Below are 24,131 nucleotides of genomic sequence, written 5' to 3'. Positions count from 1 at the left end.
TTTTTGCTGGCAAGTTTGTTTTGACGTTTCTTCAGTGGTGCTAAGGTGTCGGCGGTGTTGGATAGCCATAGGGTGAGGTTGGCGGCGGCTTCGTTTGCGTTAGAAGAGTGGGCTGGGGTGTTTAGAAGGAGCGATGCGGAGATCTGGTCCGTGGTGATTTTGTTCCAGTTTCTTTGCAGAGTTGGTTGGAGGTGGTTGGTGGGTTTTGGTTTGTTGTAGGTGAAGTGAACACAGCTGTGGTCAGTCCAGAGGAGCTCCGTAGTGTGGCTGAAGGAGACATGATTGCTGGAGGTGAAGATGGGGTCGAGTGTGTGACCTGCGATGTGGGTGGGGGATGTGACCAGTTGTTTAAGTCCGAGGTTGGCGAGATTGTCCAAGAGGGTGGTGGTGTTGCGGTCGTTGATCTTTTCAAGGTGAAAGTTGAGGTCTCCCAGAAGGATGTAGTCTTTGGAGGGGAGCGCGTGAGGAGTGATGAAGTCCGTGATGTCTTCACTGAATTTTGCGCGGGGTCCTGGTGGTCTGTAGAGGAGGGTGCCTCTGAGTGTGGTCTTGGGGTCGATGTGGATCTGGAAGTGAAGGTGTTCAGAGTTGGTGAGATTGGCGTCAGAGCTGGTTGAGATGCGGATTGACTTCTTATGGACGATAGCGATTCCTCCTCCTGTGTGGCCGGTGCGGTCCTTGCGAATGATCTTATAATCTTCCGGGATGGCAATGGTGATGTCTGGGGCGGAGGAAGCGTTCATCCATGTTTCCGTTAGGAAGGCGAAGTCTGGAGAGATGGTGTCTAGTAGGTTCCATAGGTCAATGGCGTGCCTGTGGACCGAGCGGGTGTTGAGAAGGATGCATTGTAGGTGGTTGGGGTCAGGGGTTTGTGTTGTGGTCGTATCGGAGATGTTGTCGGTGCCGATGAATTTGCAGGAGTAGCAGGAGAAAGGTCCATGGGTGTGCCCGGGAGCGGCTAGGACGCAGGTGGGGGCGCGACCGGGGTTAAGGGCTAGGAGGGTGGCGGCGTCGTAGGTAATGCGGGGGGGCTGGGCAGTGCGAGGGGCAGGGGGTCTGGCGCTGGGCGCGGTCCAGGCGCGGACGGGCGTAGACGGGCTTACCTTTGGTGCACCTTCGGCGCGGATTGGGCGCGGTCGCTGCGCGTAAACGCTGCGCGCGGGAACTACTGTCATATATGGAGAGTGGGGGGGGAGGGGCGAGGGCGGCTCAGCTGGGAGGCGGGGCGGTCTCCAGAGGGCGACCACAACAAACAAAATGGCAGCGGAGGGGTTAACAGAGCGTAGCGCTTGGGGAGAAACGCGCAATAATACAAACAAATGTGATAGCGCTTTAAAAATGGTACAACAGCAAAGCGGCGAGCAGGGCAGGCTGCACGCAACAAATATGAGGCAGATATTCAACAAATATGCGGAGCAACGATACCACAGGACGCCAGGGAGGCAGGGGAGCGACCACTCTGCTCGAGAGCGAAGCGAGTCACAGCGCGATAAGCTAACGGAGCGCTGTTTCTAGTCAGTGGGAGGGCGGCTCAGCTGGGAGGCGGGGCGGTCTCCAGAGGGCGACCACAACAAACAAAATGGCAGCGGAGGGGTTAACAGAGCGTAGCGCTTGGGGAGAAACGCGCAATAATACAAACAAATGTGATAGCGCTTTAAAAATGGTACAACAGCAAAGCGGCGAGCAGGGCAGGCTGCACGCAACAAATATGAGGCAGATATTCAACAAATATGCGGAGCAACGATACCACAGGACGCCAGGGAGGCAAGGGAGCGACCACTCTGCTCGAGAGCGAAGCGAGTCACAGCGCGATAAGCTAACGGAGCGCTGTTTCTAGTCAGTGGGAGGGCGGCTCAGCTGGGAGGCGGGGCGGTCTCCAGAGGGCGACCACAACAAACAAAATGGCAGCGGAGGGGTTAACAGAGCGTAGCGCTTGGGGAGAAACGCGCAATAATACAAACAAATGTGATAGCGCTTTAAAAATGGTACAACAGCAAAGCGCCGAGCAGGGCAGGCTGCACGCAACAAATATGAGGCAGATATTCAACAAATATGCGGAGCAACGATACCACAGGACGCCAGGGAGGCAGGGGAGCGACCACTCTGCTCGAGAGCGAAGCGGTGAATGCAGGGAGGCACATGTTGTGTCTCCCAGTAACAATGCACGCCCAGTTCCTGTACAGATTGGCATGTATGCCACAGGAAAGTGCAGGCGGCGCTCTGAGAGCAGCAGTCTTCCTGTTAGACTCTTGTATGACCACTGCAGGGTCGTCCACCAGACCAAGAAAAAACTCCTGAACTGGCGGGCGGTCTCACGATGGGTTTGGCATGATTACAAGTTTGGCGGTGCCACAGTGGACGGTGCACGGGTCTCAGCTGTGGGACCTCCAAACTCATAATAAGACCCAATATCTGCTACTGCCTCTCCATATACCAACAAGGGTGTATGGTTCCTGTAGCTAAATAGAATTACCACTATTCCCCTTGGTGGTGGAATGGTGGCACTGTAGGGGGGATTAATTGTAGGTATATATTGTATCCGTGCTAAAGTTTATATGAGGTAAAATCCTTTGGTGCGAGTACCTCCATAGATAGAGAGCTTCTTATAGTGTATTGAAAAGTGAGATAATTACAGACAGAAATAGTATACAAGGTTGCTTGTTGTCTAGTCTATATCATGTGCCACTAAGAAAGATATTGGTAAATTAGTCTACGTGAGTAACCATGTGCATTGATTTGTGGCATACAGATCAAATGGGAAAGGTACATTTCCAGGTAGTTCTTTTCCTTGTGAAATCATTCACCGCAGGCTTTAGCACTTTTTGGGGAAATCAGCAAATTTTCTACTACAACCAAACTCTAAATTAGACCCTATGAATTTAACAGAGAGATATGTAGTCTAGAATACTAAATAGAGAATATCATGATACTTTCATATTGTAGCCAAACTATTGAGGACCAAAATATGAAAAGTTATGTGTATATAGGGAAGTATAGATTTACTGTTCTTAACTTTGCTTATAAGTACCTTGAATATACATATTGCTAAGGTGAAGGTACGTGGAGTTAGGTATAGAAAATCAATACATGCTTACCTGTTGATATATCTGTGCACTCAATATTTTGACTATGATATTAAGGTTTAACGATATTCCTTATTAAATATTCCAGACCCACACGGAGTAAGGATCATCATGCATTTCCAGCCATCTCTCTGTACTACCCATCAGACATGTTATCGAGATTCCTCTTGACTTCTCTTCTTCTGATCCATTGATTTGATCCATAAGTCAACTGGTAGCTAACGTAGGTTTTTTAGCTCTGCTGATACGCTAACTGAATTCTTAATTTTCAGTATCACATGGTCTGCATTTGGAGTTACTTTATGAAGGAGAGCAATTACATACTGTAAAGGACCCATCAAAGAGATGAAATACTCTGGCACGGAAACTATGAGTAAACCTATATATTAAGATCTATAAGCAATAGTTTGTTTGAGCTATCTATTGCCGAAAACAGCTGATTGGACCATTGGACCAATGTGTCCATCAAAATTCAGCTTGTCCTCCCAGATTAGATGCAAGGTTCTTGATTGTTTACCAAAAGTGATCTGAGATACAAATAATAGTGCTGGCTGTAGAAGATTTTCTTGAGCCCATGTTTTAAGATTTGTTCATACTAGTAACACCCCAGTTCTTGAAAAACTTACCTTCAGGTTACTGTAGCTTAGCCAAGAGACCTCCTTTTCCAATCTTGCTTTAAGTTGAGAAAATCACCTTATGGTCCTTTGACAAATATACATATTTGCAAATCAACTGCACATGACGGCCTTTGCAGGCCTTCACTCCGGAGAGTTTTGATTAGTGATTTGATGAAGACATTAAAAAGCAGACGCAATAGCGGTGATCCCTTGTGAGAATCCACATTGCACCTTCACTACAGATGATTGAAAGTGCCACAGTTTGATTAATTGAAGCCTGCTACTCAGAAATGGTCTGAACAACCATAGTACTATTTCAGAGATATATGCTCCACCTAGTTAATAGTCGTCTACGAAGAAGTTAAAGATTTGTTGTGTCAAATGTGGCCAACAGTTTGAGGAAGAAAAGAAATGATAACTCACCCCTGCCTGTGACTACCAGTATGTAATTCAATATTGAGACCAGGATGGTTTTAAATCTGTGTTGGAGTCACAGCAATGACTATTGGCCCTCCTGTAACTTACATTGATCCATATGTTTTTCTAGATTGGGTAGTAAATCATTCTCTATAACCACGGACAGTCAGATAGGCATACACTTGGGGAATTACTTGGTGTGTTGCCTCTGCAAATAAACTAGTTGGCTATAATGTTTGCTCAATGCTTTCTGTGATAAACGTTTTCTAATGCTACTCTTGAGTGTCCTCCATCTTGTAATGTTTTTATAGTTCTATGAATAATTTCCTCTTTGCAGTCGCCATGGATGCAGTTGTTTTCAAGTATTTCATTTGTTTCAAACTATTTGCAGCCTCCCACAGGCTCCCATCCAAAAATAAAAATATATGTGTGTGCTTAGCATACACATAGCAGTGGATTTTAAAAAATGGGATCAGGTTCATAATCTTATAATCCCAGTTATGCATTTTCCAAATTTCTCTGGCATATAGGGTAATTAGCCAAACTCAAGAGAGAAGGGAGGACATGGTGGCAATAAAAGAATTTTGCCCACGTGTTTTGTCTTCCCACTATTCAAGACTCTCTCCCAGAGTAGGCCATCAATGGATGTACTTATGATGACATATCCAGAGATTCCAAGAAGAGACTGACCATGCTATAGCTTCCAGCATGTAGATTGCATGGAAAGGAAGCTTGGAGAAATTAGGTCTATCCAAGAAGGTTGTAGAAGCTGTGCAATTGCCTTGATGGCTTTCAGCAGTGCAAGTATATGCCAGACATAGAATCTCTTTTCATTCTTATTCCGTTGAGAGAACTCTTTAGGAACTACATCAACCTCCTCCTAAGATCTTGATTTGTTTTCCAGCTGTTTTTTATAAAAGGCTAGAAGAGGCAAAACCAGCTGTGCAATTGGCTGTGAATTTTGCTTTCCATCAGCTTTGGAGAACTTAGGAGACCTTACATCCTCTGGCTAAAAGCTGATTACAGGACAGAGTTAATTTCGTTACATCCTCCATTGAAAATTATCCCATCTCCTGGAGTTCTAACTGATCAAGTTTCCCAAATCTGTAGGAGCCATTGAGGAGAATGCCGACCCAGCACTCTTCTGAATGACAAATTTCTCTTCTTGGTAGCAGTAACTTCTTTGACATGCCCAGTAGATATCATTTGAGATCCCATCAGTGATGTCATAAATGATGTCATAGAACATGTCATGAGTGATGTCATATGTGATATCATAATCAGTACATAACCGGTGCGCAGGTAATAGTTAGCTCTGCTTACAATAAGTGGTGAATTGCTGTGTTTTTTTAAATTCATAAGGTTTTTTGTTTGTTTGTTTTGTTTATCAATCAATGAATCACATCATTTGTAAAGCACACTACTTACCCGTGAGGGCCTCAAGGCGCTGGAGGAGTGCTGCTACTGCTTGAAGCGCCAGGTCTTGAGGAGTCTTCTGAAGGTCAGTAGGTCTTGGGTCTGCCGTAGGTGGGTGGGGAGGGTTTTCCAGGTCTTGGCGGCGAGGTGGGAGAAAATCTGCCACCGGAAGTCGCTCTATGGATGCGGGGGACTGCGGCAAGGGCGAGGTCGGTGGAGCGGAGCTGGCAGGTGTAGAAGCTGAGACGCCTGTTGAGGTACGCTGGCAAAGTGTTGTGGAGTGCTTTGTGTGCTTGAAGGTTATCCTCTTGTTGACGGGGAGCCAGTGCAGGTCTCTCAGGTGGGGAGTGATGTGGCTATGGGGGGGATGTCGAGGATCAGATGTGCAGTGGTGATCTGGATGCGTTGCAGCTGTCTCAGGAGATTGTCCGAAGCTCCTGCATGGAGTGCGTTTCCGTAGTCCATTCTGCTGCTGACGAGAGCCTGGGTGACCGTTCTTCTCGTATCGGTGGGGATCCACTTGCAGATCCTGTGGAGCATACGGAGGGTGTTAAAGCAGGAGGAGGAGACGGGGTTGACCTGCTTAGTCATGGAGAGGGTCGAGTCGAGGATGACCCCTAGATTGCGTGCATGGTCGGTGGGTGTTGAGGCTGTTCCCAGTGCGGTTGGCCACCAGGAATCATCCCAAGCCGAAGGGGTGTGTCTGAGGATGAGGACCTCCGTCTTGTCCGAGTTCAGCGTCAGCTGGCTATATATGATTTTTATTATAGTCTCATAATCTTACAACAACAATACAGGCTTCAATGGCACTCGCCATTCAAACTTACAAAGTTGCGAGTGGTATCAATGACAGTGGTAGTTAATACAGTGCATCACATAGATTTTGCATTTTTTCCAACCAAATTACTGTGTCTTATTCATCAGAAGGCGTCGGTACAGTTTGGTGGGAGTGAAGATAATCCAAAAGAGGTATCCCGTAGTCTCTGGGTCTAGATCTAGTAAGGGAGTTCTTCTTCATATGTCTTCAAATTATCTCTACAGTATGCCATATCCTGGAGCCATTGTTTACTACACAGCTATTGCTTTCCCCCCAAAGTTCAAAATGTTAATGTTCATATTGACAAATTCACCTAACTATAACATTACTTTAACCTTTGTTTTTTTCAGAGAATCTATAAGCTTAAAAAAAAAACCAGATCCTTTTATCAAACCTAACTATAATGTTACTTTAACTTTTGGTTTCTTTCAATGAATTTCTAGGGTTTTCTTAAAGTAAAGTAATAATTACCATACAAGAATTCATCCCACGGTGTGCATGGCCATTGGCAGTGTGTGCAGGATATTTGGCTGCAGGGCCTTGCACTGCAGCCAACATCACCTCATATGGCCTGGCCCTTGAGACCCCATCTCCCAGGACCACTCATTAAAATTAAGGCAGCCCCTTCCTCCCCCTCCCTGGGTGACTTTCGGCCCTGGGGACCCCATCCTCCATTGCATTCAAGGGAGGGGGGGGGGCACGCAGCCTTCATCCCCAATCCACTTTTGGCTTCCCTCCCTGGACCGCTTTTGACCCAGGGGACACGGCCGGCTCTAGGGCGTTCCTATCGTTTCCCCCGCACCGGGCGCTGACTTGGGGTGGGGGCGTCGTTTTTGCAAGTATATTATCATTTTAAAAGCACCTGCTACTGCGTTCCTGGCCACCAGAAATTTTCAGGCATCAATCAAAATGTCAAGATAACGCCCGTGATTAATCATCTTCCTGGAAAGAGACCGGACGTTTGTCTATTTGAATTTTTGACTCCTCCTAAGGTAGCGCAGAGGGATAAAATGGGCTACTGCTTCTGTAAGGAGCTCCTTTTGTTGCCCATCCAAAGGCTCGAGGACCAAATCCCTGAGGGACAACTTTAGTTTTTGGGGGAGGGAGGCATGCGGCTCTCTCTCCCTGAGCCATAGGAGAGTCTTAATAAGCCCATCCACCATGGTCAGTGTTTTTTTTGGATGGTGAGGCTTTGGGGTCCCTTCCCTGAGCTTTAAACCGGCCCTCGGAACCCGTCATCCTAGGCCCAATTAAAGCAGTGTCACAGGGATCTCATCCCCCAAAACACTCATCTTCCCTACCCAGGAGAGTTTGGTATTTCCTGCCCACATACTCGCCAGCAGGGAACACAGCTTTACTGTGGCCTCGTGGAAGCTGCTTCAGTCTGGGCAGGAACAAAGGAATGGAGCCGGGTCCCAACAACGCCCAGGATGGGTACTGGCTTGGAAGCTAGCAGGGTCCGCGAGGGTCCTGGAAATCCACCAGGAGCCCTCCACATTAAACAAGCATTTGCAATGCAATAGGTCTCGCATTAGGAAAGTTCGAGCAATTGGTCTTGTAAATGACACATTTTTTATTAATGTGTTGGTTTTGAGAAAAGCGAAATTAATAGCTTTGTCATTTACAATGCCAATACTTTTAACTTTTGCAAATGTGACACCTATAGCATTTGTAATGCAACATGTTTTGTATTTACGTGACATAGATGTATTGATATTATAAATAACAATGGCTTTTAATTTTTTTAAATAATTAATACTTAAATAAAAGTTATTGTAATTTATAATGGCAATAGCTTAAACTTTTGTGAAGATTATGTTCAGTGTATTCAATTGTGACGAAAATCCAAGAAAAGAAGTGAAATATTAACATCTTTTTGTGACATTTGTAATAAAGCTAGAAACATTGAGAGAACATATTTGAACCAGTGATGGAGGGTGGAGTTGGAGGGTGGAGTTGGAGGGTGGAGTTAGAGGGTGGAGTTGGAGGGTGGAGGGTGGAATTGGAGGGTGGAGGGTGGAGTTGGAGGGTGGAGGGGGGAGTTGGAGGGTGGAGGGTGGAGTTGGAGGGTAGAGTTGGAGGGTGGAGGGTGGAGTTGGAGGGTGGAGTTGGAGGGTGGAGTTGGAGTTGGAGGGTGGAGTTGGAGGGTGGAGTTGGAGGGTGGAGTTGGAGGGTGGATTTGGAGTTGGAGTGTGGAGTGGAGTTGGAGGGTGGAGTTGGAGGGTGGAGTTGGAGTTGGAGGGTGGAGTTGGAGGGTGGAGTTGGAGTTGGAGGGTGGAGTTGGAGTTGGCATTGGAGTTGTAGGGTGGAGTTGGAGGGTGGCGTTGGAGTTGGAGGGTGGAGTTGGAGGGTGGAGTTGGAAGGTGGAGTTGGAGGGTGGAGTTGGAGGGTGGAGTTGGAGGGTGGAGAGTTGGAGTTGGAGGGTGGAGTTGTAGTTGGATGGTGGAGTTCTAGTTGGAGGGTGTAGTTGGAGGGTGGAGGGTGTAGTTGGAGGGTGGAGTTGTAGTTGGAGGGTGGTGTTGGAGGGTGGAGGGTGGAGTTGGAGGGTGGAGTTGGAGGGTGGAGGGTGGAGTTGGAGGGTGGAGTAGGAGTTGGAGGGTGGAGTAGGAGTTGGAGGGTGGAGTTGGAGGTTGGAGTTGGAGGGTGGAGTTGGAGGGTGGAGCAAGTCAGACAAGGCGCACTTTTAAAAAGAAAGGTGCCCATCCACTATTGACTACTCTAACGAAAACACTGGAGCCCACTCACTGATTGGAAGGGAGGGGGAGGGAGAGAAGAAAGGGAAATGGAGGCGCTGGGGCAATGACACGACAACGAAAGCCAAACCAGCTCGTCTTGTGAAGTAGGTGCAGCACTGTTAGAAAGAGTTTAGACTGCAGCTGTCTGCGGAGACCAGAGCAAGTCCATGGCCAATTAAGGGCAAAACTGAGCATCAATAAAAAGCACCTAAGAACAATAAGGCAGATGTGGCCAGTGGCTGTTTCCCCCTGCCTGTCTAGTATGCTAGCTATTCCATTTAGATATGCTATAACGCTAATATCACTTGGGCTTTAAGAATACTGCATATAGATAGCTGAGAAAAAAAACACCAACTAGAACGACACCAGGAGTTCATGTGAAACAATGCATGCCCCTGATAAGATGAAAGCTCAGTTTAGTTCTAAGAAGCCACACCAAAAAAGCGGTACAAAAGGGGGTGGTGATGGACGGAGCATCTGAACCAATCAAACACTCACACCCAGTCAACAGACCTGAGTTTAATCCATCACCGTTCTTTAGCCCACTCTGCCACCCCAGTTCAGACATGGCCATATGCAAATCAGTCTGACCCTGTGCCTCATGGGAACAGTCCAGACCGAACTGCCAAGCCATGCCTTCCCTGGACCGGAAACAAGCTTCCTAGGACCGGTTTCTGGCATTACAGCCGTCTTCAGCCAGGCTTGATTGAATCCAGTGGCAAAGTGAGCAAGGGACTCACGTCTGAGAATACCCTGCCAACTTTTGGTGAACAAAGCGGTACAAAAGGGGGTGGTGATGGACGGAGCATCTGAACCAATGAAACACTCACACCCAGTCAACAGATCTGGGTTTAATCCATCACTGTTCTTTAGCCCACTCTGCCACCCCAGTTCAGACATGGCCATATGCAAATCAGTTTGACCCTGTGCCTCATGGGAACAGCACAGCCCGAACTGCCAAGCCATGCCTTCCCTTGACCGGAAACAAGCTTCCTAGGACCGGTTTCTGGCATTACAGCCGTCTTCAGCCAGGCTTGCTTGAATCCAGTGGCAAAGTGAGCAAGGGACTCACGTCTGAGCATACCCTGCCAACTTATGGTGAACAAAGCGGTACAAAAGAGGGTGGTGATGGACGGAGCATCTGAACCAATCAAACACTCACACCCAGTCAACAGATCTGTTTTTAATCCATCACCGTTCTTTAGCCCACTCTGCCACCCCAGTTCAGACATGGCCATATGCAAATGAGTCTGACCCTGTACCTCATGGGAGCAGTCCAGCCCGAACTGCCAAGCCATGCCTTCCCTGGACTGGAAACAAGTTTCCTAGGACCGGTTTCTGGCATTACAGCCATCTTCAGGCAGGCTTGCTTGAATCCAGTGGCAAAGGGAGCATGGGACTCACGTCTGAGCATACCCTGCCAACTTATGGCGAACAAAGCGGTACAAAAGGGGGTGGTGATGGACGGAGCATCTGAACCAATCAAACACTCACACCCAGTCAACAGATCTGGGTTTAATCCATCACCGTTCTTTAGCCCACTCTGCCACCCCAGTTTAGACATGGCCATATGCAAATCAGTCTGACCATGTGCCTCATGGGAACAGTCCAGCCGGAACTGCCAATCCATGCCTTCCCTTGATCGGAAACAAGCTTCCTAGGACCGTTTTTTGACATTACAGCCGTCTTCTGCCAGGCTGGCTTGAATCCAGTGGCAAAGTGAGCAAGGGACTCACGTCTCAGCATACCCTGCCAACTTATGGCGAACAAAGCGGTACAAAAGGGGGTGGTGATGGACGGAGCATCTGAACCAATCAAACACTCACACCCAGTCAACAGATCTGGGTTTAATCCATCACCGTTCTTTAGCTCACTCTGCCACCCCAGTTCAGACATGGCCATATGCAAATCAGTCTGAGCCAGTGCCTCTTGGGAACAGTCCAGCCCGAACTGGCAAGCCATGCCTTCCCTGGACCAGAATCAAGCTTCCTAGGACCCGTTTCTTGCATTACAGCCGTCTTCAGCCAGGCTTGCTTAAATCCAGTGGCAAAGTGAGCAAGGGACTCACGTCTGAGCATACTCTGCCAACTTATGGCGAACAAAGCGGTACAAAAGGGGGTGGTGATGGACTGAGCATCTGAACCAATCAAACACTCACACCCAGTCAACAGATCTGGGTTTAATCCATCACAAAAAATGTAGCACCGCGGTTTGGCAAAGTGTAAGTGCCAAGAAGATAAAAAAAAAAAGGAAGCTACACAAGAATATACCTACGGGACATGCCGAAGTGAAAGCACCATGGAGATAGGAGAAGGTACATACAAGACAGCAACTGTAAAAGTAACCAGGAACTAACGGGTAGATGTGGCCTTTGGCTGTTTCCACCTGGTTGATATGGGGGGTATGTACATATGCAGCATAGCAGATCACATGCTGATGTGTTAAAATGGAAGTTTCATGAAAAAGGAAGAAGCCACACACTATAGAACACCAGCCATAACTGTAGCATGAGTTGACTTAACACAATGCCCGGTGTTAATAAAGCAAAAGCGCTATAAAGATGTAAGAAGCCACAAAGCGAAAATGAAGCGCTGCCGTTTGGGAAAATGAAAGCGGCAAGAAGATTTAAGGGGCTGCAACAAAAAAAGTTAGTCACCGTGATGTGTAAAAATGGAAGCACCATGAAAATGGAAGAAGCCACACACAGTAGAACACTAGGCAGAACTGTAGCATGAGTTGACCTGATACAATGCCTGGTGTTGGTAAAGCGAAAACGCACTATAGATCTAGAAGGCACCAACCCAAAATGAAGCATCAGGGCTTGGTAAAGTGAAAGCGGCATGAAGATCTAACAGGCCGCTACCAAAAAGCTATTCGGCAAGATGCGGTAAAATACAAGCAACACGAAAATTAAAGACGTCACACATCAAAAAAGCAACATGTAAATCTTAAAAGGCAAGCCGCAAACCCAAAATGAAGCGCCGCAGTTTGGGAAAGTGAAAGCGGCAAGAAGATCTAAGAGGCTGCTATAAAAAAGTTAGTGGCCGGGATGTGTATAAATGGAAGCGCCATGAAAATGGAAGAAGCCACACACAGTAGAGCACTAGGCAGAACTGTAGCATGAGGCGACCTGATACAATGCCTGGTGTTGGTAAAGCGAAATCGCTCTAAAGATCGAAAAGGCACAAACCCAAAATGAAGAGCTGAGGCTCGGTAAAGGGAAAGCGGTATGAAGGTCTAACAACTGGGACAGAGGAGTTAGAAGAAGACGGGGGCACGAGAGGTGAATAGGGAGTGGGTAGTAGAATGGGGAAACGGCGAGGGACGGTACAGAGACAGAGGGGAAAAAAGCACAGAAAGAGGCCACTAAAAGAGACGCTGCCGAGGATCGTAAAGAGCCAATGAAGCTCTTGGCATTGCTGTGGCGGGGAGGCGGGGGAGCATTCCTTTGAAGACTGATGCGGCGGGCGGGGGAGCGGCAGCCTTTCTTTGAAGTCTGATGCGGTGGGCACGCGATAGGCTGGCAACACTGTAAACAAGTCTTCGGAGGAGGGCTGATTCTGCGGAGCGCGTAAAGTGGCAAGCTCTGGCATTGCGCAGAGGGGGGCGGGGGAGAGCATTCCTTCGAAATCTGACGCACTCGACATTGCTGTGGTGGGTCTGATGCGATGATGCGAGGCCCATGCCGATGCTCGGGGAGCAAATGGCAAGCGCGTGCACTGAGCACATGCACTGTGCGTAATCCGCCTGCCAAAGCCCTCTTGGTAAGCTTTCCTGATGCACCTCTATATGTCTCGAGCTGCAATGCGCAAGTGCATTGGCAGGTCAAGACCTAAAAAAGGCTGGGTGTTTTTGCCTTTAGCATGTGTCAAGTTGCATTCACTTGTATGGTGCTAAGGTTGCAATGGGCTTTCATTAACTAGAACACATTCCATGATGGCAGGTGAATTTCATGAATATGTGGCAATGAGTCACAAGTAGAGTAATGCCGGCAACCATTTTATTTACTGTTTTAATATGCAGAACAACCATGTTAGAAAGGTAAATAGATTAAAAGTATGAAAGAAAAACAGAGAACACCAGTAGGAAAAAGAGGGGGAAAGCGACCCAGCATTACTCCTCAGCTACTAGGCCCTTAAAGAATAAATATAAATACAAAATATGATGGGGAGCGGGATGGGGGAGGGGTGGAAAGCATCAGCAAGCGGGGAAGGGAGAATGAAAGGAGCGCACAGAGGGAGAAGAAATAAGACAGAAAGAATTGAGCGTGAAGCATCGGGAAGTAGGATTGGAATGAAAGCAGCAGGCGCAGTACAAAAAGCAGAGGGTGAGGTCAAAGACACATGCACTCAATAAACAATAAAACATGTCTCCTAATCTATGAAGAGACGGAATACAAATCCAATCGGAACATTGTGAGACCAAAGTGTTCCTGGACAGACAAACGCAAGAATAGGGAGGAAAGCTGACGAATGGAGAATGCGAATGAAGAGCAAACAACTGAGAGACACCAAAGCCATCCATTCGTGACCCAAACCCACACTAAGTACATTATTTATAGGAAGCAATAGGTCTGCCTACACACAGCCACATCCGTTTGGAGCTGAAACCTAAATATAAATAAATAATGAACACTTTCGAGTCGTAGATATGATCCCTCCATAATTACTGTGCTCACTGATTATGATAGCTCAAGATAACTGTGGCTAGTGTTAACCACTGAAGAAAAGTACAGGCACCCTCTATTTCTGAAAACCATTGCTGTGCGTCTTTTATAACACCACTGTTTAAATATCCTGTTCAATGGGGCAGGTCTGTCAGGCATAATACTTCAATATATTAGACTGACTCTTATGTCTCCTATTTACCATGGTTTCTTAATGACCTTGGGTACAAGGACAGAAAATTCTGTAGATTTGAGAAGAAATTACAAACAAATTGGTAAAATGCAGTAAATGTCTTTAAAAATCAAGAATCACCATTTCTTCTCAAATCTCCCACCCAATATTAAGTGTGGGGTTCATCTAACACTTAAGAACAGGTTAGGATGTAAGGACTTCTAACATTTGGTATGTGTAGTGTAAGGAGCAACAGTGAGCTCATGGTTACGCTTAGCGTTGAACATGCTCAGAGAAGACCCCTGAGGCATTTTCTTCTTTTTATCTGAACTGCATCCTGCAGCACACATAGAAAGAGGTAACAATGAGGAGAAATAAAGATATTGCACCTAGTTAGATTTCTCCTGGAGATGCGTAGCATTTTGATGTATTCCCAGGTCTACCAGTATAGGTGTCACTGGGAATGCACCAAAAATCATGGGTGGTACGTGGGAACACACACACTCCCTGGGGCAGAGTAAGGCAATGCTGCAATCTGTGCTGTGTTGCGATGCTCTAGCTTTATCTTGGTGGCCTTGAATGGCTGGATGAATCAAATTAAGAGTTGTGTTGCTTTTGTGCCACATTCCATGGCGAAAGGGCAGAGCACCTCTTTAATAAATATGTCCCTTTGAAAGCAACCTCTGCCAGAATATATCATTAAGCTGGGAAACATCTGCATAGCAGGGATCATCTCTTTTAAGGGAGTGTTAAATTCACTGGGCAGGCTAGAAAGAAAGCCAGAAAGACAGCATCACTTTCCTTGCAATGGAGAGACTTTCGTCCCTAGGGCACAACACTCCAGTATAATACAGTAATGATGTTTACATTTTGTTTTGTTATCCACGGATGTTCTTCTCAACAGGGGTACCATGGTCCTGAAAAAAAGCTCAAACCAAATTTGACGAAACAACCCTGTATTCATCATTCATAGAAGGTTAATTCTCCTGCCAAAATAAACAATTTTTAAAGGCCTTCAAAAATGGCAAGTCCATAGCTCTGGGAAAAATCAGAGGGATGGAAAAAATGTTTAACAGGTACAGTGTGGCACAGTTTGACATGCCATGCAGGGACCTTCATCTCTAACACAAACAATACTTTCCTTCAACAAAACACTGTGCACTTTCATTCTTGATACATAAGAACTTCACACAGCTCGGCTGTCCCATATATGGTAGATGGAGATTAAATGTCCCATGGGACCATTTTAGAGGTGTCACCAAGCCTGCAAGCAGAGGCGGCTCCTCTGCTATGGCTTAGGAGCGTCGCCCCCCCCCCCCCCCGCCAGCACCCTCCGAAACATGATGTTATGTTATGTTGCATGAGTACATTTTATTTATAAAACAGGTTTTAAACCCATTTTTAATCATTTTATTTTCCTTGTGCCGAGTCTTGGGGGGGGGGGCACAGTGACTACGGGCACTGAGGGGAGTGGTAGGTGCCCTCCCTTCACTAGGCATGATGGTTTGGCTAGCCATCTCATGTCGGCCAAACCATCATGCACATTGAAACCCTGCTGCATTGCTGTGTTGGAAAGAGTAGGGACAGATTTCCAGAGTGTGTCTGTCCTGGAACGCGATCAGGCCAATCCTGAAGCAACTCTCATGCATGAGAGCAGCTTCAGGATTAGCCGCAGGGCAGGCTGGGAGCCTTTGATTGCGGAAGAGGAGAGGAACAGATGAATGCAACGTGATGGTGGAGGGCAGCAGGTACGTTTTTTTATTTTTTACATTTATCTTCCTCTTCTCCCTTTCTATCCTCCCACCCCTGAACCCTCTGCCTCTTTTTCCTGATTCGAGCTGCGCCTGCCTGCAAAAACAGAAAGGGTGCAAAATGCCAGATTAGCATTTAAGAATTTAATTAGGATTTTGGAGATTTTAGATGTATGGTGCAAGTTATGAATACATATTAATACATTGGACAGTGGGTGTGCATATTATTCTCATTCCCATGGCCAATACTCCAGATTAGATTATTTTTTAGCTTCAAGTGAATCATTAAGGATATGTAGTATATGGAAGATGCCAAGCATTGGATCATATCATAGCCCATTAATAATGTCAATAGCAGCTAATCCACTAACTAAACAGAACAGATAGAGCTTTTCAGGGAAGCTGCTTCAGGATGATGAAGTTGAAAAATACATGCAACAAGAAATCAAAATGTTTACACAATAATTGAGAAATTATTTACTAGTGGTTTGGAATACTGTTAAAGCAGTAGTTAAGGAGGCTATCGCTGGCTACACAATAGGGGAAAAAGGAGGACTGGCAGTGTCACATAATAGAGCAGAATATTGTCCAGCTGTGGGGTAGGCATATTAATGTTTTCAAAGTTCAAGCACATAATTGCAGAAGCATATTCTTGAGCTGCTTCAAGAGAAAGCACACATACAGCGAGTCAGTGGTCCATATAACTGCGTATAGGACTGAAGAACAACAAAACAAAGATGTTATAAAGCAGATTAAGGATGATAATTGGACAATAGCTATGAAGAAGACTTATGGGCTGATTACTATCTTGTTCTGCAAGCATTATGACCAATTCAGACTTGGTTCGGGGGAGTCTGAAAGAGCGATTTGGATGTATCCGGATGCTTCTGGATATGAGTCGGTCAGGCTCTCTTTGACTTCTATGGGACCCTGTGTTCTGAACGAGAACACAGGCTTCCATTGTAGAAAGGGCTGGTTGTGGAAAATTGTGCACCCTCTGGCGAGCACCCCAGGGTGCCTGCCACACTGTGCATGGTTGGAAAGGGGGGACCCATGGGTACACCCATAGGCCAGATTCCGAGGGCCCCAGGTGAAGGGGGCATGCTATGGGCCCCCAAAAACTAATTCTGGCAGACGATTTGTTCCCGAAAAACTGATTCGGAACGGCTGTCCAAATCAGTGATCATACTCGCTTGCTCAAAAAAACAAGTCCATAGAGCTGTACGATTTGGCTCCAAAAGACGCGACCTGTCCGAATGCTTTTCGGAACCGATTTGGACAGCCCTTACAGTTTCCGGGCATCGTAATTGGTCATTTGGAACTGTGACTGATTCATTCAGAAACAAGGCCTCCAAATCGGATTCGGGAAGCCCAAATCCGATTTGTAGCCCTTCCGAATGAGATCGTAATCGACCCCTTAGGTCCTGATTATGAGTTCTTGACTAACGAATCCGTGGTGGAGGTGCAGTGACAGTCTTGGAGTACCAAACCAGTGGTCCAACCGCCGCATTAAGAGTGCAGCGGTCAGACCGTGAGGGGACCACTGTAACTGCTGGGAATCTGTGATCCCCAGGGGTTACACAGCGGTCCTGAGGCCACAACATGATTGTTGATGCTGCTGCGTCACTGCCAAGTATATTAAGAGTTTTCTCACTGCCTCACTTTTCATGGTGGTGAGCCCACTGTGACAAGTTAGGCAGTGAGGAAAACAAGAGGGCCCCTACAGGGATGTAGTTAACAGTTCATGCCACGTGGGAAGGCAGTTGACGTCCCCAAGGCGGTGCCTTTTTGAAAGCACCAAAGGACCGCCTGCTAGACTATAAAAATACTTGTAATCTGGCAGGTGGGCGGTGGTGAGCTTTGGTGATGTGGAGCAGCAGCATGGCGGCCAACTCTTGCATCACCAACGTCGTAATCAGGCCCAAATTCTCAGAACTTTTTAGGCAATTTTATCTGAAACTATATACACAGGAACAAGTATTAAAATCAGAAAATAGTATCAACCCATAGACACTCAAAACCATGGAATCTAAACCATGGAATCATATCATTTAGAGATACCATTTACTGAGGATGGGGTGAAGCATGCAATACAAAAGTTGACAATGGGAAAGTGGCGGCTGAGGACGCAGTACCTTCAGAATTCTATAAAATATTTTTAGAAGCAATTGATTCCTTATATATGAATGTAGTAATCAGTATATATAATGGTAGCTCGATGTTAGTTACCTGGGAGTAGATGCTAATCTCTGTCTTGCTAAAAAAAAAGATCAGTTTGCTGAGGAGTGTGGATCATCTTAATCAAAGCTGATGTTCAAAAAATATAAAAAAATATTAGCTAGATGATTATCGTCTGTGATACCAAAACTGATCTCGGATGAGCAATAGAGTTTCATACCTGGGAGAAACATTACCAAACATATTAACATAGCTATAACCATGTTCGATAACACTAGTCCACCAGGGAGTGGGAAGGTATGATCCTCCACGATGCAGAAACGGCCTTTGAGAGAGCGGATTTGGTCTATCTATGGGTTATATTACTCCAAATTAACTTGGAACCAAGATTCATAAAAATATTATAAAAATAAGACCAAAATCATAAAGCTAGAATAGCAGTGCTGGTGAGGGAATCCCCGAGCATAAAAATTAGAAATGCATACGAAAGGGATGCCCACTCTCCTCATTACTCTTCACTTTGTACTTAGATCCCTATCTAAGGAGCTTATGGGAGGAACCATGTATAATCCCAGTTAATCATAATGATTTTCAATGAAAGATAGCCGCTTATGTGGAAGATGCTGTCATTTGGTATAGCAATGTAGAAAACAGCCATCCTCACTATAAAAGAGATGGACAGAGAATACTTTATACTGTCCACTAATAAGTTAGGAGCACTAAAACAGAGGTTTTAATAAATTAAAGGTCTGAGCTAACCTCATCCAAAGTCGTAAAATACTTTCAAATACGCATTTCATCTAACATTCACTCAATCAATCAATCAGGGGTTTATATAGAGCGCTACTCACCCGTGAGGGTCTCAAGGCACTGTGGGGGTGGGGGAGGGAGGCGGCTCTGGATCAGTCAAAGACCCAAGTCTCAACATTCATGAGATTTTCTACTTAAATGATGAAATGGAACTAAGAAAATACTAAAGCTTTGATAAAAAGATAGCACCGGCTCCCCATATTCCTAATTGGTAGATGTAACATTATTAAAATGACAATCATGTCCAAATATTTATACATTATTTCGTCTATTCCAATATACATTCTGTCAACCTTCTTTAAACAGTAAGTCCCAACCATATCAAGTTTTTCCTGGGAAGTTACAAAAAGATACATTGTGCTGCTAAATTTCTCAAAAGTTCTCATGAAGCGGGTGGATGGTCATTATCTGACATTCGGTTTTACCATTCGGAGGCCATTGGCAAGAGAATCTCAAATTTGCTCTATGTTTCAACATCAGAACACTTACATATGCATATTCCACTTGCCTAGGAACTAATACAAGTGGCGGCTACTCCCCATTCTGATCCCATGTATTACATGCAATTCTAGTTTAAGGTACTTGTGGATGCCAGAAATGTTTGATTTCAGTAGGTTCAGAGTCTATGTATTCCATCATTTAATCAATACACACCAATTGCCGTGCAAACAGGTTTGCTGCTTGTCTTTTATGATGACATGGCCCAGAAATGGCTGAGAGAGGGGTTACTCAATTAGGTATCCTCTATAGGCGTCAATGTATAGGCACATTTGATGATCTCATGCAGGAATATCAACTTCCTAAAGGTGGCTTTTTAAATATTTACAAATGTGGGACTATTTAAAAAAAGCTAGGGTCATGTTGTAAAATATTGAGACAATGGAAATACTAAGCAATCCGAAAACCACAACAATGAATCTTTACACACTTTTGAAACAGCATTACCAAACTGGTACAGTCAGCTAACTCAGAAGTGGACTATAGCCTTGAATTATTCAATGACAACTGAGATAATACTCTAAAGCTGTAGCAGAGGCCTTAAATATGTATGTGCAGCCAACCTTTTAATGCAGCAATCCAGACAGTCCAGCAGCTATGTTTTACACCAACAGGCTGAATAATAATACTAGCTCCAGCTACCTTAAATGTTTTATAGAAGGGGCAGACTAAGGGCCTGATTTAGATCTTAGTGGATGGGTTACTCTGTCACAACGGTGATGGATACCCCGTCCGCCAAAATATAAATTCCATTATATCCTATGGGAATTATATTTTCGCGGATGGGATATTTGTTTTTTCTCCCTGTGAAGGAGTAACCCGTCTACCAAGATCTAAATCACGCCCTAAGTTCATATGTTTGCTACCTTTCCACTTCAAACTGTGTTATGGTGGTTGATAGCTTGTCAATGATACAAAATTGATGGTACCAGGATACTTTTTAGCATGTATTTCATTAGTTTGTAATATATTTGGAAGTGTATCTCTCTTCTGCATATATTGGATTATGCTTCATTGCAGCCATGATGGCTATAATAATAATTGTAGCTCTTTGGAAAAATTCAGAACCCATCAGAATATGCACATTGTTGGTAATTAATGTGCACTATATATGAGATAGAATTAAAAAACATTTTTTAAATGGTAGAAATGACAGGAAGCTAGTATTGACAGTATTGGGCAAGTTCTACTGATGTATGAGTCTCAAATGCAGGTTAGAATTTATTAATTCTGGATTGAGTAACCGAACTGATAAAATGGACCGATGTATAAGTACAATGATGTAAAACTGGATGTGAATTCCCTTTCTTTTTTGTCTTCCCTTAATAAAAAAAAAATAGAAGGCGGAAAAAGAACATGAAGAACTGTATGCACATTATGAACACAGTATTATATATTCAACAAGCATAATAAATCTTTGAAATGGGCAGCTGGTCTCATGATTTGGAACTGGATTTTATTAAAGTGTATTGGAATTTTTCAAACGAAATTACTAATGTACTAATATCTGGTTGCAAAATATTGCTTCAAACTTCAACCAGTGTTTTTGCAACCAGTGCAAATTTTTAAAAACGAACCTATATCCTAATAGAGCGACTCTTAAAAATCCAAACTGTAGTGGGTCAAAATCTTACCTACCTCATAATTATTAATGAGGTAGGTCACAAATTGCGACTCTCTATGATTTGATGCCATCGCATGGATGGTGGCATGCCGAAGTCAGCAGACCACCATGTCTGTGATCGCATTTCAATGCGATACAATTATTTTTTAAATGCAGCTAGTTTTCCTTAAAGGAAAGCAGGCTTCCTTTGAAAAATAAAGTCTACTTTTCTTTAGTTTGTTTCAGAATTTCCAGTGGTCACATGGACCACTGTCTACTCCCAAACAAACAATTTTTAGCATCTCCATCACTTTTGCGAATAGGTTACCATCCCAACTTGGGGATAGGTAACTTTCTAATGGTTTTTGACTGCGATTTTGTTCCTCAAACATTGATACATATGGATAGGAATCCAGTGGCGACTGCCAATAGAGAAAAGTGGTGGGTGATAATAAATACATTTAAATTAAAACATACCTGGCACCTTCTGCCTTGCTCCTCACAGCTCTTCTACTGATCACAGGCTCCCCTGCACCAATCCAGATGCTGCTCTGATGCTGGGAATACTATCTCCCTGCATGACAGCAGCATCTGGATTTAGAGGAGTCGGCTGGTTTTACATTCTAAGAGGGACTGGGAGGCTGTACCAGCTTCTCTCCATGCACCAGCCTGGAGACATCGAAGTGCTCATGATGGTTTGGCTGCCCTAAGATATCCAGACACACCGCCATGCGCACTTGCAGGGCCCACCACTGCTAGTGCCCTCTATGCTTGCCTTGGCTCCACCCCCAAGGTTTGGCTCCTGTAACGAAAAATAAAATGATAATAAAACTGCTTCATTATCATTTTACTTTACATGATTTTATGCTGCTGAAGCAGTGGGGCGGTGATCCTCCGCCATAACAAAGGAGCCGTCACTGTTAGAATCGCTACACACCTACAACACGCCCTTTTCAAGTATCAATTCCCTATTCATTTCTAAACCCATTTTAGAATTTGGTGAAAAGTTACCAACTCCTAAAAAAAGTCTGGTATATTGCTGAAAGCAGTATTTTGGTCGCAAGCTGTGAATTAGAGCGTTTGCAACCAAAACGCTGCTATGTACATCTGGTGAGGAGTTTTCAATGCAAGAGCTTTGATTTTATTAGCTCTTTGTACATAATCTGATCCAATTCACCTGCTTTTTTAGAACTGATTTACACAAATTATGGCAGCACATCACCACTGTGCATCACTTCCATTGAACATATATTTCTTTAGATAGGAATTTACAGCTAGTTACCTATTTAATCAACCGAATCGTCTTCCATTTTAATTGCTGTTGTCTAATCATATTTTCTTTGAAGAAGGAAACAAAGACATATATTAATAGCCTGTCCTATTTATTCACAGTCATACATTTTGGAAGATAAAATTACTGACAACAAGGGTGATCTATTGGAAACAGAATTAAAGTGGCCTACACCTGTACAATTACTAAGAGGATTTTTGTTATGTTTCATATCATTCTGCATATCTCTAAATATACATCTAAGTACTCTGCATTTCCCTGCAAACCACCTCTTGATTAATTTCTGACATTTTTAATGATAAAAAGAGCGCGTTTTGTGTAACTCTTGATAACACAGTCCAGGCACTGTACGTGATGGGTGCAACATTTAAACTAGAAGAAAGTGCCTATTAGACCGATCAGCTTTAGGATGCTCTTCCCCCCAACGTTTTGCATTCCTCCTCATTGTGATCTCATTGTTGCTGGTCTTAGGGCTCTGTTTACTTTACCATTGCTAACCAGTGCTAAAGTGTGTGTGCTCCCGCAATGGAACATGGTAATATCGGCATATCCCCAATTGGCATATTTGGCAAAGATGCTGCAGGGTTGGGCAGGCTGGCTTCCTGAAGGTGGCCACTGGCTGGAGAGGTAAGTAGGATTCCGGGGGGATGGCTGGACACCTTTGGTTGGGACTACTAAGGCCATGGGGCATTGGGTGCAGAGGTGTCTTCTGGCATCAGGTTTTCTTACCAGCTCCTGTCGCAGTAACCCTTCAGGTTGAGTCTACAGTTGTCGACTTGAGGAATGATGGAGGTCGGGAATTACCAGATCCCAGGTCAGTGTCACTGGGGAGATCTCCTTGTTGTGTTGGGACACTCAAACTTGTCTGTAGGTGTCGGGTGCAGAGTGGTGTCAATTGTGTAGTCGCCGGAATCCCGATTCTGGTCTTGGAGTCTGTTTTTAGAAAATATGGTGCTCACGGGAAATAGAGTCTGTAAGGTCAGTTCAGGGCAGGTCCCCTGGCTCTGGGGGGGGGGGGCTGCTGACTGCTGGACACACCGAGTTCTTTGCAGTAGGCAGGTCAGAGGCAGACAGGCTGGTAGGGCTGGGGCCAAAGCAGTAGTTGTTCTCTTAGTCCTGGGTAAGCATGGCTCTTTGGTCATTCTTCTTCCTTTCTCAAATCTGAGTAGGCAAGGTTCAGCATCGCCCGTAAATACTAGAATTAGGGGTGATAAAGGGGTGTGCAGGTTGGGACCAATGAGTCCCTTCCTTGAGGTGGCTACACCCACTATTATGCCACACTCCAGTGGGAGGGGGTTTGAGCCTCTTTCTGATTGGTATGGCTTACCCTGTTCTTCAAGATGGAGGGGGCTGAGATGTGTGCTTCACCTTGCCTCCCCCACCTGTGAGGTGGGGTTGGCAAAGATGAGCATACCTCTCCACCTAGATTGGTTTCCTCACTGATTCTCCCACCCAAAGTGAGGGGCAGAACTGGTGGGAGCCGGTTGCTGGGGGCAGCAAAAAGCAGGGACAGCTCACAAAGTCGGCAGGCCTTTGAAGCTTCCCCTTAGTGAACCCAGCCCATCCTTGGGGAGGAGGTATGGCACCTTTGCCCAGGATGGTACTTGCTTCTGGACCCAGAGAGTGGAGGCTCTATACCCAGGGGTCCAGAAACTTGTCTGGGGGTGGAAAATGGTGGGCAGCCATTCAGGAACCACACCTGGGGTGGTCGTTTTTTCAGGGGGCATGTTTAAGATGCCTAAAGAGTGCATTTTACATTAAATCCCACACTGGCATTACGGAGCTGTGGAGTTCATAATGACCAACTCCCAGCACCATATCCTCTTTATGGCTTTACTACACTTACAATGTCTAAAAATGGACTCAGACACTGTAGGGGTGCAGCGCTCATGTTGATGAATCCTCACCTGGGGGCTAGTGCACCCTGCTAGAGGGGTGGCTTACCTAGGCCTCAGGCAGTGGGTTGTATGCTTGGCACACAGGGATGTGTGCTGTGTCGACTCTTCACTTTTCTCTGCACCAAAACACGCAGCCTAAAGTGGCAGTGTGTGGGTATTAAGGTACAGGGCCTCTAAAG

The sequence above is a fragment of the Lissotriton helveticus genome, chromosome 5_1 (assembly GCF_964261635.1).
Source record: "Lissotriton helveticus chromosome 5_1, aLisHel1.1, whole genome shotgun sequence".
In the NCBI taxonomy this organism is placed as follows: Eukaryota; Metazoa; Chordata; class Amphibia; order Caudata; family Salamandridae; genus Lissotriton; species Lissotriton helveticus.
Note: the sequence above shows the minus strand (reverse complement) of the source record.